Genomic DNA, 17,552 nt, shown 5'->3' with positions numbered 1-17,552 from the left:
ATTGTTAGGTGGTTTAGGAAACATTGTTAGGTGGTTTAGGAAACATTGTTAGGTGGCTTAGGAAACATTGTTAGGTGGTTTAGGAAACATTGTTAGGTGGTTTAGGAAACATTGTTTGGTGGTTTAGGAAACATTGTTTGGTGGTGTAGAGAACATTGTCTACAGGTGTAGAGAACATTGTCGGTGATGTAGCAGACATTGTACAGTTTGTTTCGCCACAAAACGCCTCTCTCGGCCTCAGTCAATACGGATAAGTTCGCCAGATCTGGTGCTCGACACAAAGCCCCACTCTAGACCATTGTTTGGACCTAAGTCTCGGCTCACATTTTGTCGTCGTTTACTCGTAATGGAACTTGTGGAGTTCTGAGCTTGTACGTTTGCGGTCTAAACCTGTAATATCGAAGAATATTAAATGTGAGTCGAGCATATATTCATTTAATATTTGGAAAGAAAAACTATTTTCCACTAACTTACTACATTTATCTAATATAATAATTAGAATTTTCTTCGTGCAATAAAAAAGTAAGTGAGCAAGTCGATTTATGGGGTTTGTGAGTATGAAGCAGGTGTTAATTTGGGGTTCTTAGGAGCATGCGTTGGGTTAGCTGATCAAGACTTCTTGGCTGTAAATCAAAACCAAAACAATTAAACAAAAGATCTCAATCTTTAATCAAACTCTTCAACAAATAAAATTCTAAATTGTCAACCATTCTCAACAGAATGCTTGTTCCAGATACATTTTCCTGGCCATCTACACCGCCGAGATGATAATAAAGTCCATCGCCAAGGGGTTCATCCTGAACAAGTACACTTACCTGCGCAACCCCTGGAATTGGCTGGACTTTGTGGTTATCACCTCGGGCTACGCCACCATCGGGATGGACGTCGGCAACCTGGCGGGGTTGAGGACCTTCCGAGTCCTTCGGGCTCTGAAGACCGTCTCCATCATGCCAGGTGGGTGTGCTTTGAGAAAGGAAAGGGGTTTATGGAAGTATTTTGTATGTAGTAGGTGAAAATTGTATTTGTTTACGTAGTTAAGTACGTAGTTATAATTTGATAAGTTAACTATTCATAAAATAAGAATTGTGAAGACTACATCCTTTTATCCCGATCCAAAACAAAATGTGTCCTTTGGAATATAACTAAAGTAAGAACTCTGTATCTTGATAGATTCCATCGTACAAGGTATATTATTAGATGTTATACATATAATCAAAGCTGTTAAGCGCTCTGTTGTGTCGGTTGTAGAACAGTTTGATTGACGCTGAATAATCAATCAGAGTTAAGCCTTTGATCAGAACTGTGGCAGATTAGTTATTACACAAGTACAGTGTTCTGTGATTTAATGTAATTTGTCACATATCAAATGTTTCTCATAGATTCAGATACAATTTTAAGTCTCTGAAAAATATTGAGATTGAGTTTAAATTTGGTTTAATTTTAGTTGAATAAATATTAAATCGATTCATTCAATGTTGATAGCTTGTTGATTGCTTTAGTATTTGATTAAAATTGCCCCTTATTCTCTTGAAGAGTTTTGGGAGAACAAATAAAATAAATATTCTGTCTTATTACTAGTTCTTAAATGTAAAACATTTTATTTTGTAAGATCTGACTCTATTCCTGTACAATTGTACTTAAATGAATAAAGGATATTTTTTTTTATTTGATTTGTGTTAACTCACAAACACATTTTTATCAGACTCTGATAGACTTGCTATTCCAATATCAAACCTGTAACCAGTTTTAGAATACGGACATCGTCAAATTGACCCACCGACAAAGAGTACCAATGTAAATTTCTCCTGAAAGTACACCGACAAAGGACACCGACAAAGTACACCGACAAAGTACACCGACAAAGTACACCGACAAAGTACACCGACAAAGTACACCGACAAAGTACACCGACAAAGTACACCGACAAAGTACACCGACAAAGTGCACCAATGTCAATTTCTCCTGAAATTACGACGACAAAGAGTACCAATGTCAGTTTTCCCCGAAAGTACAACTTACTGGAAACTGCAGCGTATTTTAAAGACCCCTGAACTCTTATAGCAATAATAACAATACTACGGAAGGGATATAGTTTGCACATTAGTACTCTATGATAATGGCTCAATTACGTATCTTATATTAGATTTTTATGGCAGGTTTTTAAAGATTGGGAGCAAGCTACTCTAGTGGTTATCGTGCCTTCGTCCCTTAGGTCAAGGGTTAAAGTCCCAACAAACACCAATGAATTTATCCATCCTTCATTCATTAGCGGTGATGAGGAAAGTTATACGCCTAGTATGAAATGTAAAAATCGGATGAACGTGAATTGTAAGAAAACATAATTTTACAGTGGCGTTTAAATTATGTTATTTGCTCCAATTTTAACTGCTCACAGCACGATTGATTTAGAATACATTTTTGAACGATTGATTTTTTATTTAGAATTTCGACGAATCAACAATGATCATAATAGCGATCATTTAAAGTCGCACGATGTATTGACATTGACGAAGTCAAACGGTAATTGATTGGTGGCTCTGTTGGTGTAGTTAAACCCTCGTGGGAATCATAACCACCTGATCCGTCTAACACGGCCTGGTAATTAATTACTGTAATGGTAATTCATGGAGATATATGGAACCCAGTGTGGCAAAACAATATAACATTTATCTCGGTCATCCTAGGAAAAACCAACAACTTTAGACTCATTAAAACTAAATGTATGTTCAGTTAAGGATATGGTCCGTGAGGAACTAAATGACATTTTGAGTTAAATTAATAATTAAATGAATTAATTATGCTTCATATCGGTTTATATCATACGGAAACATAAAAAATGAATATAAGGCATGGGGTTTTACAAATAAATCACAATCATTGAAAGTCTTGAGTTTAAATTAATTACTACGCTATTTTGAAACTATATTCTTCATCTTATCGTTTTTGTATTATACATTTTCTGTTTATACTTTTATGCCCTTGGAAACCGGAATTTAAGCAATAAAAATCCTAATTACGTTTACGCCAAAATTGTGTTGTGTTTATGAAGGTCTTTTGTTTTTAAGATAATCCTTATAAGTCCACAAATGCATAGCAAATAACGGATGGGTTTATGGTATGGCATCCGTTTTCTTACACGAATAAAGTCTAGGTGATTTATTAGAATGTTTATGGTTTATAGTTTAAGGGTTATGACGTAGTTGAGGGTTTTAACTGGAAAATACCACTTCTTCAAGTAACTACTTGGTGAATGTCGTACTAAAACGGTATTCTCTATCGGAAACTTGGCAGACATTTTATAACCGTAACTAGTTAAGTAAATCATCACTAATATGCAACATAAAAATGTTTACAGGGTGTCCCTTAATTACACTGCTTAACTCCGGGAAGTAGTTATGTGGGTCAAAATAAAGAGAAAATAAGAATTGAAATGTTTTCCTCTTACATACAAATTTTATATTTTGATTTTTCCAATTTATCTTTATAAAACTTGGTATGAAAGTTAAGGTTGAAGATGTCTAATTTAGAAAAAAAAGTTATCTTGTTCCAATCCACGATTTCGAAATGGTATCCATTTACGTTTTTATTATGGTATTAAGAGTATATTAAGTATATTACTAATTTATTATATCTCTGATCAAGGGGGATACAAATATATGCAAATCGAACGTGTTTTCTTCACTGCAACTTCTATGCCGTAAAAATACCAATAGAACTTTGATTTATTGAGCCGTATTAATAAAAAGAAGGATATGCTCAAAAGGAAAAGGTATGAAGCAAAAGCATTTGCTTCTAGTAAAAGGTACAAGTAAAAGCATATCCTTCAAACCGTATTAATAATGATTACCTTTTACTTCCGAGCAAATCCTTCTGCTCGGAAGTAAATTGTTCTTTAGGAACATCACATGTTACACGTCTGATCCTGTCTATTTTTCTCTACTGATACCCCTCGAAGGCTGTGCCAACTCCGTCTAATGGTTTTGCATCCGGCTTTGAATTTAATCATCACAAACTAAATTATAAAATCTAGAGTATGTGGGCCGGAATTTTCCCCGGATTTTACCCCCAGAATCTTAACCCCTTTCTAGACATAGAATTGGGTTGATGATAATAGTTAGTCGTGTACATAAATTTGTTTATAGAAATCATGATATATGCTTTGTAGATAGCATGCAGTACTGTATAACCACCGGAACCCTCGCCGCAGCTGCAGACTAAATAAATTTCCTTTTACCTGCCTGGATTTCTTCTAAAATATTCCCTGAAAATTGTCAGATTTATTTCCTATTTAAATTATATTAATTTTAATGAGTACTTAGGTTTGCTGATTCAAGGAAGGTATTGAGGTGTGTTTTTATTGAAATGTTGATAGCTTAGTAGGAGGTGAACAAATTACTCCCTTCACAGCAAACCTGCAGACTAAGTAAATTTCCATTTGCCTGATTGGATGTACACTAAAATGTCTCCAATATCACATTCATTCCCTATTTAAAAAGCTTTAGTTTAACTGAGTACTTAGGTTTACTGCTACAGGGAGGGTAAAAAGGTGTTTTTTTTTTTTTGTAAAATGTAATAGTTTAGTATGAAATGAATGCAAATTTGATCAAAAAATGCTCATAAACAAGAAAACTACAACAGTTTAAAAATTTCTCCATAAAAATAACATGGAAATTTTAAATTTACAATTTTTTTGAATTTTCTCCGTAGCCATTAGGCGCATAACATCGCTTCGATATACTAAATTAATAGTTTTTTTAAACTCTACGAAATGGCTTGGAAAGAAGTTGCTAAATTCTATGTTTTAGGGTAAAAAATGTTAAAATCCAATCACCTCATAAAACCGCCCATAAACCCCCGTTTCCATATCCTATTATGCTGATTCGCGAATCCCTTAGAATAAACGTAGGTTTACACGTTTGCACCAAATTTAATCAAAATCGGATCACCTTTGCTCGAGTTATCGAGCTAACGGGCACACATATATATGAATTTGAACGGAGGAGGTTTTTGGCCTCTGAGGACCTGAAAACGGAAAAGTAAATGGGTCATGGGTCTAGGTCTTACCATGAGACCTACGGAATAGCTTTTTCCCTATTTAGGAAATTCGCTAAAATTTAGTACCACACTGTAAAACCACCACACACCTTTTACTTAAACGTATAATCTGCTACTGATCAGATGCATCATTTTTGAAGGATTTACTTCAAAGAAAAAGTAAATGGTCAGTTTTATTAATAACCATTTACTTAAGTCATGAGCGAAACCTCAACTTTCTATGGATTACCTTTTCCTTATAAAGTAAAAGGTTTTGCTTGAGTTTTTATTAATACAGATAGAAGGATTTCCTCGAATTTTCGCAAGTAAAAGGTTTACCTCTTCTTTATTAATACGGCTCATTTAAATATTTCAATTGGTCCCCTACAGTAAATTATTGTTCCTCAGGTATTTAATCACATGTGTTGCAGTGATAATGTTTAACCTCACCATCAATCAGCTGTGAATATCAATTACCAGCTGTTTAGTCTCATAAATCTTCTAATTTAGTTCCCATGTCATTTTGTAATTCACGTTTTCTCTAAGCTGTTAATATCCAGGGTATGTATACTCATTGTAATGTCATAGATGAAGTATCGATATTATAAAATTAATTTTGTAGCATTTATGTTATTTTAATTCGTTTAGTATCGTTACCATGTATTTCAAACGCCATTCTCATCTATATCAACCATAGGACCAGATTTATTTTTTCTTTTCAGAAATTCCTTATTAGCACTTTATTTAGTTTGTTGTGCCATAAGAATGGATTTATTAAAAAAAATCTTTTTCTAAGCATCAGTAGTAAAAGTAAAATGTTTCTTGTCAGAATTTAGTTAACACTGCTAAATGTAATTTGATGTCCCAGTGTAAATGCCACTGGGGAAATGAGTGGCCACGTAGCGCGGGAATGGCGACAATAACATTCAAACTGCGCTTAATTTGGCGGGAAAAGGCGCTTAGCTTGATGGATATATACATTAGATTATACGTTATCAGAACATCTTCTAGGGAAGGTGTGTAGAGCCTTGATGCAGATGAAGGTTGAATTTAAATAATTAGTTGCCAAGAACACGAACAGAAACTAATAGCTAAACAAAATTATAAGGTGAAAATTCATTAATAGTTATCAAAAGTACCAACAGAACAAAGACTGATGAATTATTGCCAATCGATACGTCTTCGTCAAGATAGGGTCAAGGTATTTCATTATTGTAATTTTATATCGATTGTCGAATACTAAACATAAAGTTTTGTATTATTAAAAGGTTTATGGTTAGTGGTAGAGGTACTAATGCAGTATTGGTATAAAATATCTACTGGTATGAAATCACTCGAATTAATTAATTATGAAAATGGGTCGATAATCATTAACTAACAGAAATGTATATCCTTTGAAATATATTGATATTTAGATGAGTTGTATATTTGTTGTTAGTTGGGTTTTAATTTCACTGCCTTGATATTACCGTGTTTGAAGTATGATTTAATGGTTTATTGATGTGTAATGATTAATTATTCAACAAATAAAATATTTCCTAACTAATTTTATTTATGAATAATTTTTTTTCTTCAGTTTCTCTGGTAGCCTCAGCCAGAGAGCTGTTAAGCGGACTGGTCTAGTGGTATAGCACGGGGCTTCGACTCCTGAGGTCTAGGGTTCGCATTCCACTAATCACTAATGGCACTTTTCCATAGATAATTCTGTGACTTTCTAAGTTCCAAATGAAGTATTGTGTAAAACAGTTCTTTGTTAGAGCCTAGCGTCCTAGGATATAAAAGTGGGACTTAAAAATAATCATGAAACATAATTGAAAACCATAAAACTATTATAGGTATCGTATAGGTACTCGAGTGTTATTGGACGCAGTTTTATTTCATTTTTGTTTAAGTATGTGTAGTACGAAATTACAACAGTAACACACATTACAAAATAGACTTATCTGGGCCTCACTGAACAATACTTTCCACAGGGGTGAGTGTAATTGGAGGAGAACAAACAATTCTTTCTCTCGTGTCTTTGATCTTTCCAGTCTGTTAGTTGTTTTACCTTCCACAATCCCGGAATTTTGTTCTCTCAAAGCAAAAGGTTTGCGCGTAATACAGCTTAGGTTCCACTGGTCAGTTAATACAACAGAAAATTTAGGAAAGTTTAGGAAAATTTAAGAAAGTTTTAGTAATCGAAACTAAAAACAGTTCACAATTTGCATACTTATTAATTATGAATGATTTTCGTCCTAGGAAGCTAGGCACGAGCCCGGAATTGTTTTTCACATTACTTCAGGTTAGACCTAGGGGTTGCGGCATTATCACTTAGATAAAATCCATTGGTGATTTGGCAGGATTTGAACCCGGGAACTCTGGAACCGAAGTCCCACGCGCTAACCACTAGACCAGCTCGCTCCCCAATTATGAATGATAACGCTATTTTATTTTTAAATTGATATATATTCAAGTTTATATTTTTAGATATTTAATATTCCACGGCACTTTTGAAGTGTTAAGGATTGTAACGTACTTTCCTGCAGTTTTGTGTCTTCTATTCTATTGAGTGTATTGTGGTATACCAACTGTGAGATAGGAGGTGGTCAACTACCACTTGTGCCGCTGGCACAAACCACTGTTGGTGGTACACCATTTAGTTGACTGCAGCAAACTATGTGATTGGATGATCGGATTTCGTTTGCCTAGTAAATAGAAGGAGTGTCGGGAAACGTTTAGATAGTTCGAAACTGGACCCGACTTTATCATTAGAAAACCTGCTAGATTAACAAGTTGATCATAGTAAAAAAGCTTTTATTGTATTCCAACACTCATCTTCCACTCATATCAACTTAACTCTCACTCGACTTAACGTACGCAAAATGATGTGTTGGTTTCGAATAGATCTAATGCTACACGTTGTCAAATTGTAATATATACAGCATGACGTCACTACTAACAAAATATTAAACACTAATAACACTAATAATAAACTATTTAACACTACAAATAAACTATTAAACACTAATAAAACAACTGTATCACCAAATTGAAACATAATTTATTCTATCAGCCCGTCTACAAATATACCATACAACAACATATAAAAAACAGTGGTAGCAACTATGACATTTCTTGGGGAAAGTCTTTAAAATGCCATTAACTTTTGAGCCGCAAGTGTTGAAGCTTGGGTGTTGTATAATTTCGTTTAAGGTTAAAAAACCATTACATACTAAATTTTAATCAAAATAGTATGAGGCGTTTTAGTAAAAACAATATTTCCTTTACTTTATGTGACTTGGAATGACTGTGGAAAATCACCACTACAATCTATAAATTATTAAAAATGTAAAAAGACTTAGAGAAACTTAGATACCTAATTTCACAAAAATTGGACCACAGGGTAGTCTGTAGCTCTGTTCACATCCACACATACACATCCAGACACACACACACACACAGACATCACTTTGAAACCCACACAAAACTCGAAGATTTTAACGAAAAATATACTTTTCCATTTACAAACAACAGTTAATATCATTATCATATTTGAGTCCTGGCCATGTGTCATTTATTTATAAGCTCCTAAATGTCTCACAGAAGGTAATAAGGCATATTCGTACCTATGTAGCTAGATAACACAGCATGTTAGATACCAGCTAAATACCAGTGGTTGATTTATAGTGGCAGGCCCGTCACCGTATTGTCATATTAGCAGAGAGAATATCACATGGAGGCTACATAGTTAGGAATTTTGGACGTTTATGACTTATGATTTATGAATTTATGAAGTTATTATTTTTCTTCTGCTTTAAATTATGTTACTTTATATGCAATTTTTTTTCGTGAGTCGCAAATGGTTTGGTATGCGATATTTCTCCGAATATTTATGAATTTAGTCCTTTATTTCCAGTTGTTAATTTTAGTAAACGTTTAAGTACGTGAAGGTGTATTTTTGACCGGATTAGTCAGGGTAGTTTAAGGTAAAACCATGCTAAAATATATTTACAATTCACTTCACCAAATTACAACTTGTCAATTTATCCTCATTTATGTTCTAAAAAGAAACATTTAAAACGCTCATAAGTGTATGTTTACAAAAAAATTACTAAGATTAATACTCACAATTAAATCAAGTATCAAAATGCATGAACATCTGTGTCAAAAATACTAAATCTATCTATATATTAATAGGCAAGCATGTTTCTTTAAAACCTTTTTTCTCAGCTCGTGTGCATCGCAGGGAAAATCTACGCATACTGTTGGAAAGATATTTTCCTGTAGATGTGCAGAATGCTTTTAAAAATTAAAATAGGCGAACAAATAAGAACAAAAAATGAATTTGAAAACTTCCAAAAATTAACATGGACCATATGGGTTGCCATGATGGTGACGAAATAACAACAAAATGTAAACAGAAATTCAAAACAAATGGAAGAAATTCCAATCACATGTTTTATTTACAGTGTGGGGAGAAAATAGAGAAGTCTGTACATTAATTATTTTTGGTCGAGTTTCGACCACAGGACGACCACTAGTATAAATAAATATTGTGTATAACCAATGTTCATTAACATTTCGGGTTTCTAGTGAGCCAAATTGTATTCTGACGAATTAAATGCAAATGTAAATCCCTTTCTAGGATGTTAACGTCTGGGTTTGAGTTGGATGGTGAGATGAAAGGATTATTTGTGTAATTAAATGTTTTATTCATTTTTAAGAGAAACTGAATTTCAATTTTCTTTATCTATCTATATATTAATAGGCAAGCATGTTTATTTAAAACCTTTTTTCTCAGCTCGTGTGCATCGCAGGAAAAATCTATGCATACTGTTGGAAAGATATTTACCTGTAGATGTGCAGAATCCCTTTATAAATTAAAATAGGCTCAAAAATAAGCACAAAAAATGAATTTAAATTTTGAAAAAATTAACATGGATCAAATGGGTTGCCATGCTGGTTACGAAATAACAACGAAATATAAACAGAAAATCAAAACAAATGGAAGAAACTCCAATCATATGTTTTATTCACAGTGTGGGATGAAAATAAAGAAGACTGTACATTAAATATTTTTGGTCGAGTTTCGACCACTGGACGACCTCTCGTTTGCTTAAATACGTACTATGACTAGGAAATCCTAGGGCATTTTTTAGGTGGCCTTAATTGTTGGTTGTATGATACCTACCAACACTTATTACTGACTAAGATCAGCTAGTTCCTTTGCCAGAACCAAATGACAATATTAGATTAGGGCAGATAGATCCATCATAGAAAAGTTTCTAACTTTTTCCACTGTTTATTTGCATCATTTTGATTTTAGAGGAATTATTGTGGATATTTTCATCAAGGTTAGCCCACCCAATTTTGGTCTAACCTATTATATTGTTTCAGATTTTATTTTATTTTGTGCATTTTCTGACCACCATAGAATAAATAAACACCAACTATACAGTTTTATGTGTAGGATTCCTATGTGATTTTTCAACTTTAGCTGAATTTGATCACTAATTTTGTTATGTTTAGGGTAATTCCTACCTGAGGATGGAATCAGATTCCAGATCTCTAAATGTCTTGAACACTTATTTTTATAATTATTGTAATGCAAGAAGTCCGCAATGAACCCTCAATCTCCATAAACCCAACTTCATCAACGTTATCATTATTTTCATTCAAACGTCTCATATAGCATCTATATCATTGATTTCACCACTAGGATGTATGGTTACAAGTGAGTTTGTAAGGGGTGGTATGGGAGGGGTGGAAGCAGGGGGGGGAGGTTGCGTTGGTGTCTAAGAGCTGGATTATTTGAGCCGCGTCTTTCAAAATGGATGAATACTTTGAACAAAACCACCAGGGAAATCCACGCCACATGAAAACATCTTACGTTACACGTTACAACATGTTGGTTTCTCTACGCATAACATGGGGAAAGTGGATTTATGCTGAAGCACACTAGCGTGTGGCTTTTTTAGTTGACAGTATAGCATTCTTTAATAATATGTGTGACTAGAGTTAGTTGTTAGAAATTTGTTTAGGGAAAATTAATTTGAAGGTGTGTTACATGCTGCTTATGATATTTTGTCGAAATTCGCCAAATGGTTGATATTTAAGAAGACTAGGATCTGGAAGAAAATCCAATACGTGGACGAATAAAGAATTCATTACTCGATTTCGTGATGAAAAAACAGTTTAAACCGAATACTTGATACCCGTGCGTAGGAAGGGCCCAAAGCTAGTAATTTTTAATATGATAAAATAATACTTATAACAAATTGTTATTTCAGGTTTTTGGTTCATTTTGGTAATCTAGTTTGTTTATATATATGTAGCAAAGCGTTTTAATGCATTTAGACTGTATTTCTCAATGTGAAATGTGTAAAAAATAAGGATTAGACGAAGGTGTTTGAAGAGTTTCGGCAAAGGACAAAGTTTGAAAATCTCGAGATTAGTTGTGTCACATCTTGAAAATCAGTCCATTAGTGACTTAACATTATAAGCGTGTATAGAATAAATATACGATAACTGGTACAGTGTGACAAAACGTTATAGTTGTTAAGTCATAATATTAATGAATACATATCTTATATATAAAATGGTGGGCTTCAAAAACAAAATAGAATTAGAGACTAAAGTCGGTTATGCTTATCTCAATCTTTTTAGATGATCATTTAGTGTTGCAATACTAAAGGTGTAGCCTAAGTACTGAACCTGCTATCTGTATAATTTTAATCCATATCTGCAAAATAATTTTCTATGACTAATATGATAGCCCAATAACCTCGTCAAATTGTTGTAAAAGTTTGGATGACAACAATTTGGATTATATAGCGAGGTAAATTGTACCTTCATATTAGTCAATACTTTTTATTGAGGTGAACATTAGGACCACATGGTCCTTTCTTACAATTAACCTCTTATGTACTAAATGTAAACCAAACAATGCATTTTTATAAAACTTTTAAAACTATGAACAAAATAATAAGTAAAAACTAAAGTTATAAATCTTTGTCCCTAATAGCTTGAAAGTATGTGTCAATTTGCTGATACCGTTAATTTTAGCATAGACGAAAAGAAATCTTTTTGTCTATGATTTTAGACTACAATCTTAACATTGGAATAGAATATAGATACTATTCACTGTTCTAGTTTTCGAATGAATGAATCCATTAGGTACCAAAGTGATGTATTGTTTCGGTTCTACAAACTCTGATGATGCATGGGATATACAAGCGACTCTAGCATATTACTGAGGCTGCGTTGTGTTGATGAATTATACTGTTGTGGTGAGGTTTACATTGGTCACGGTCTGTCCTTCCAGTATACATGGTATATAAACTAGTATATGTGCGGTTGTGTGATTAAGTTGGTAATCGTGGGTTTGAAAATCACACTGATTCCTAACATTCTGCATGCAGTAATGGATATGTTGCTGTTGTTTGGATTATCACAATCAAATACGTATTTATTTGTTTACCCCATTGGTTAAAATAGTCATAAGATTATTTTTTCATCACTCTATACAGAAAGTAAATATTTTCGAATACAGCTGATTTGATAGAAATTCATTGTTTCCCAAATTTAGAGCAAGAGCAAAAATTAGCTGATTTCCCCTCACTCTAAATTTACTTTCCCTTCCTGCCAATCATATTAATTGCCCAATGAGCATAACATTCAACTTTACAATATTAAAGTTGTTATGTAGGTTTGCCACAACCTTTTTTCTATCATTTTCATATTAAAATTATGTTAATTAGGAAATATAATGTTTTTTAATTTTATTGTCGTCCCTTATTCTGTATATGAGAATTTTTGGGTCGCGATTAAAAGTATCGCTTATAACTTGTAGGTACAAAAAGAGATTTCCTGACAATTGTTCCAAAATTTGGTGTGAAACTTAAACGCGCACCAAAAAAAACCTCTTTTGGTACTATTAATGAAATTTACTATTGTAGACATGTTGCAGAGTTTGTTTGTGGTTCATTCTACTCTGTTCTTTCTTAATAAAAGTTGTCTTACATCTTGTCTATGAAAATGGGGCATCTCCACCAGTTTCAAAAAGTCAATACACTACCAACCTACCTATTGAAGAAGTTAGTTACTGTTGTAGCATAAATAAACTAATATAATAATATTAGCTTATCTATGGTTATAATCAGGATGAAGGGTCCATCCATTACTACCTCCTCTGTATGATAGCACTGTCTCTCTCTACGCCTCTTATCTACCCATAATCCTCAGCGACGCTAAGCCGAGTGACCGCAGGCAAAGCGGATCCGGAACCGCAGCCACATCCGGTCCCCCCTCCACTTCCGCTTCCCCTTAGTCTCGTTAGTGACGTCTTATTGTTGTCAAAACTCATTGTCAACGAGTTCATTATTTATATGCATAGATGTTCATCAATATTGTCAACATTATTGTCAAAATAAAGTATACCAATGCTTCTGTCATTTGCAACCTCATGGTACAGCTCTTGTAGAACATTTTTTTCGTCTGAAAAAACAAAACTAAAAGTAATTCTGTACAACCATATTTTTTCGTTTTTATATATTCATATACATAACTCTCCATACAAAATGTGTTGTTACAGAAATTTTTGGAATAATATCTTTTAAATTACAGTGGATCTAGATTTACTGTAAGGAATCAATTAAACATCCATGGTAGAGGGCCTGATTTGGTATAAGAATATTTAGGACATTGGATTAGGACGTTGTACCCTAAAATAACATTTACCGGTACTCTGGTGGTTTCTCCTCTTTTTGGAGGTCTGGAAACCATCATCAACCCTCTCATTCTTCCCTTTGGTTCACACCTAAGAATTGTGTGCTCTTTAGGAATATTATCTCCTACTGATAATTTCTTCTAATTTGTTGGAGGTCTGAAGACCATTAAAACCATCTTGTCCCTCCCTTCGGTCCACTACTACGAATTTTGTACTCTGGGAACTTTTCCTCTAGCAGCTTCTCCTCATCTGTTTTAGTGTCTGAAAACTATAATTATTCTTCTTCGGTCCACTCTTAAGTCCAATTTATAACCTATTAGAACATTGCCATGATAGTTCTCCTCATCATCCTTTGGAGGTCTAAAAACCATCATCAACCATTTTATCCCATCCCCCTAAGAATTTTATGCTCTTTAGGAACGTTTCCTCTGACAGTTTCCACTCATATGTTTCATATCTGAAGACTTCAGTTCACTCTCCACCCAAAAATAACACTTCCTCTTATTCCGGGTTTCCCATGGTCTTTTGAGGGTTTTGAAGACCAGCATCAATCCTCTCATCCCTTATTTAGGTCCACTCCTATGAGTTATACTATATGGGGACATTTCCTTTGACAGTTAGGTCCGAAGACTTTCATCAATGTTACAATCTTCCACTTAATCACCCTGATCTGTCATCTGCACCTGATAATTTCTTCTTTGAGGTGTGAAGGCCATCATCAACCATCTTGTCCCTTCCTTTGGTCCACTCCTAGTAGTCTTATGCTCCCAGGGAACTTTTCCTCTAACTGTTTCTCTTTGCCTGTTGCAGGTCTGAAGACCATCATCAACCATCTTGTCCTTTCCTTTGACCGACTCCTAGTAGTCTTATGCTCCCAGGGAACTTTTCCTCTAACTGTTTCTCTTTGCCTGTTGCAGGTCTGAAGACCATCATCAACCATCTTGTCCTTTCCTTTGACCGACTCCTAGCAGTCTTAAGCTCAGGGAACTTTTCCTCTAACTGTTTCTCTTCGCCTTTTGCAGGTCTGAAGACCATCATCAACTATCTTGTCCCTTCCTTTGACCCACTCCTAGCAGTCTTAAGCTCAGGGAACTTTTCCTCTAAATGTTTCTCCTCGCCTGTTGCAGGTCTGAAGACCATCATCAACGCGCTGCTCCACTCGTTCCGTCAGCTCGCTGAGGTCATGACCTTGACCATCTTCTGCCTGATGGTGTTCGCGCTGTTCGCTCTGCAGGTGTACATGGGCGAGCTGCGCAACAAGTGTGTTCTATCACCAGACCGGAACACCACGCATGAGGCATGGAGGGAGTGAGTACATCTTACATTCTAGTCGCTAAAGTATTACAACACCTTCAACATATGTCTACATTGCAGCAGTACTATAGTATGTTTGATGGAACCTGTCTCTCAACCCTATGACTAACTGGAACTGGCCCGGGCTTAAAACTATTGGTCAGTCCCTAGATAGACCTCCGGTAAGTAGAGAGGTTCCACCTTACAGACTATAGTATCATATAATAAATAGGTTGGTGACTTCTTTTGTCCTTGTGTTTCCCGCATAATTTTCGAAACTGTGCAGTACAGTATTAGAATCAATTAACCAGACAAGAGTATACTGATGAAATTTAGTTGTGGCGTTTTCAGTCGTGAGCCTAAAGATAAAGGGAAAATCCAATTTCCATCCGCCTAGTTAGATTTTCACTGAAATATATCCGTACACACACATGCCAAATTTATTCCCTATTTTTAAAACATTAGGCTTAACAAGTACTTAGGTTTGCTGCTACAAGGAAGAAGCAAAATGTCTTTTTTACTAAAATCATAATATATAAGTAAGAAACTATCCTCTTTTTTGGATACATAGAATAGATAACATTTAATCATCTTACTGTAAAAATTAACTTACGGTAATTTACGTGTAAATAATTAACACGTAAGGTAATTTAAATTTAAGGTAATTTATTTAATTTAAGGTAATTTTTAGGGTGTAAGGTTATTTACTGTACTAAAATTTAGAAATGCTCCCAAAGATAGTTAAATTGTTCATGACTTTTACTTCTGGTATTACATTTTCTAGACTAGCAATATGAGAAAAGATCTGTCTGCTCGGTAGTGATGCATTTCCCATTAGTATGGACTGGTGTGACTTCCATTTCCTTCTTTTCAGTGTTGAGTTCGCAAATTTTCGTACTCGCTGATTCTATAACAATCTACAGATTTTCAATTTAAATTTTCACTACGTGCTAAAAGTACGGGTCTTATCATTCTTTACAGTGAAAGTATTTTCAGTGGAAAATTAGTATCATGGTTTTCAATGTGTTTGTAGAAATTAGTATTATTTTTCCACTCTAACATTTCTGCCGAGCTACATAAAAACAATACGACTTTGTGATCAAAATGTTCTTCAAAAACTGTATTCATATTCGTCTGGATATCCATACTTTATTTAATCACGTATAAATTATTAATAAGATTTAATATGTAGTTTAGAGACAATAATTAAAACTATACCGCAGGATTTAAAGTCTTTGGTATTTCAATAAGGTATATTACATATTTTTTGATAGTTTAAAACAAGGTAAAATATCCCCTACCGCAGCAAACCTGCAAACTAAGCAAATTAAATTTACATGGCTGGATTTCAACTAAAATATTCTATTTAAATTTTCAGATTTATTTCCTATTTAAATAACATTAATTTTGATGAATACTTAGATTTGCTGCTACAGGTAAGGTAATGAGTTTTTTTTTATTGAAATGATAAAAGCTGAGTATGAAATAAAAAAATTCCAATTTTGATTAAAATATATCTACAAACGAGCAAACTACAACAGTTTATTTATTCTTAACAAGAATAACACGAGAATCTTAAAATTAACATTTTTTAAATAATCTCAGTAAACGTTAGACATACAACAATGCTGCTAAATAATTAATTATTTATTTTTTAAGCTCTACAAATTGGTTTAGAAAGAAATTGTCAAATGTTTGTGTTTTAAGGGTCAAAATGGGAAAGACCAATTTTACCCCATACGCCCCCGTTCCCAAAGTTCGATCATGCTGGTCGCGAACTCGTTCGCATAAACGTAGGTTTACCCGTTTGTACCAAACCTAATCATAATCGGATCATTTTAGCTCGACTTATCTATACAGTGTGTAAATTAAGTATGGAAACAAATCTGTATTTTTAAAACCGAAATAGATAGAAATATTCTATTTGTGGCAATAATAGTTAACAAAGATTCCGCAATTTTTCACATGAAAAATATTTTTTTACCCCCCTAACAGGGTAGGTGGTAGGGGGTGACTTATTTTTTTCAAATAGCAACCCCTATTGAGTGACCCTTCATTTTGAAGGGTTTGTCAAAAGAAACACAATGACGCAAATCCGAGGTGAATATCTCACTCCTAGCTAACATGGCGGATATTCCAAAATGGGCTTTTTTTTACAAAAATTAAATTTTTCATTACCCACCATTTAGGCTAGGGGTGAAATATCTACCTCGGGTTGGCGTCATGAGGGGTTTCTCAATAGGGGTTGTTGTTGAAAAAAATAAGTCACTCCCACCCCCTACCCTGTTAAAGGGGTTGAAAAAATATTATTGATTAAAAAAATTGCGGAACCTATGTCAACAATCAATTCCACAAACAGAATATTTCTATCTATTTCGGTTTTAAAAATACAGATTTCTTTCCATTATTTGTGAAATTGGTGCTTTTCACGTGCAATAAATCAAATTTTGGAATATCCGCCATTTGGGCTAGGAGTGAGATATTCACCTCGGATTTGCGTCATTGTGTTTCTTTT

The 17,552-nt window shown here is 34.1% G+C and overlaps 1 pseudogene; it reads left to right on the top strand.

Moving 5' to 3' along the window:
- Positions 1-17,552, top strand: part of LOC128996296 (sodium channel protein 60E-like) — a 320,829-nt pseudogene that overhangs the window by 212,970 nt on the left and 90,307 nt on the right.

This window comes from Macrosteles quadrilineatus, unplaced genomic scaffold (assembly GCF_028750875.1).
Source record: "Macrosteles quadrilineatus isolate MER2022 unplaced genomic scaffold, UCM_ALF_1.0 Scaffold_6__1_contigs__length_79288215, whole genome shotgun sequence".
In the NCBI taxonomy this organism is placed as follows: Eukaryota; Metazoa; Arthropoda; class Insecta; order Hemiptera; family Cicadellidae; genus Macrosteles; species Macrosteles quadrilineatus.
This window is presented reverse-complemented; position numbering and strand designations above follow the sequence as displayed.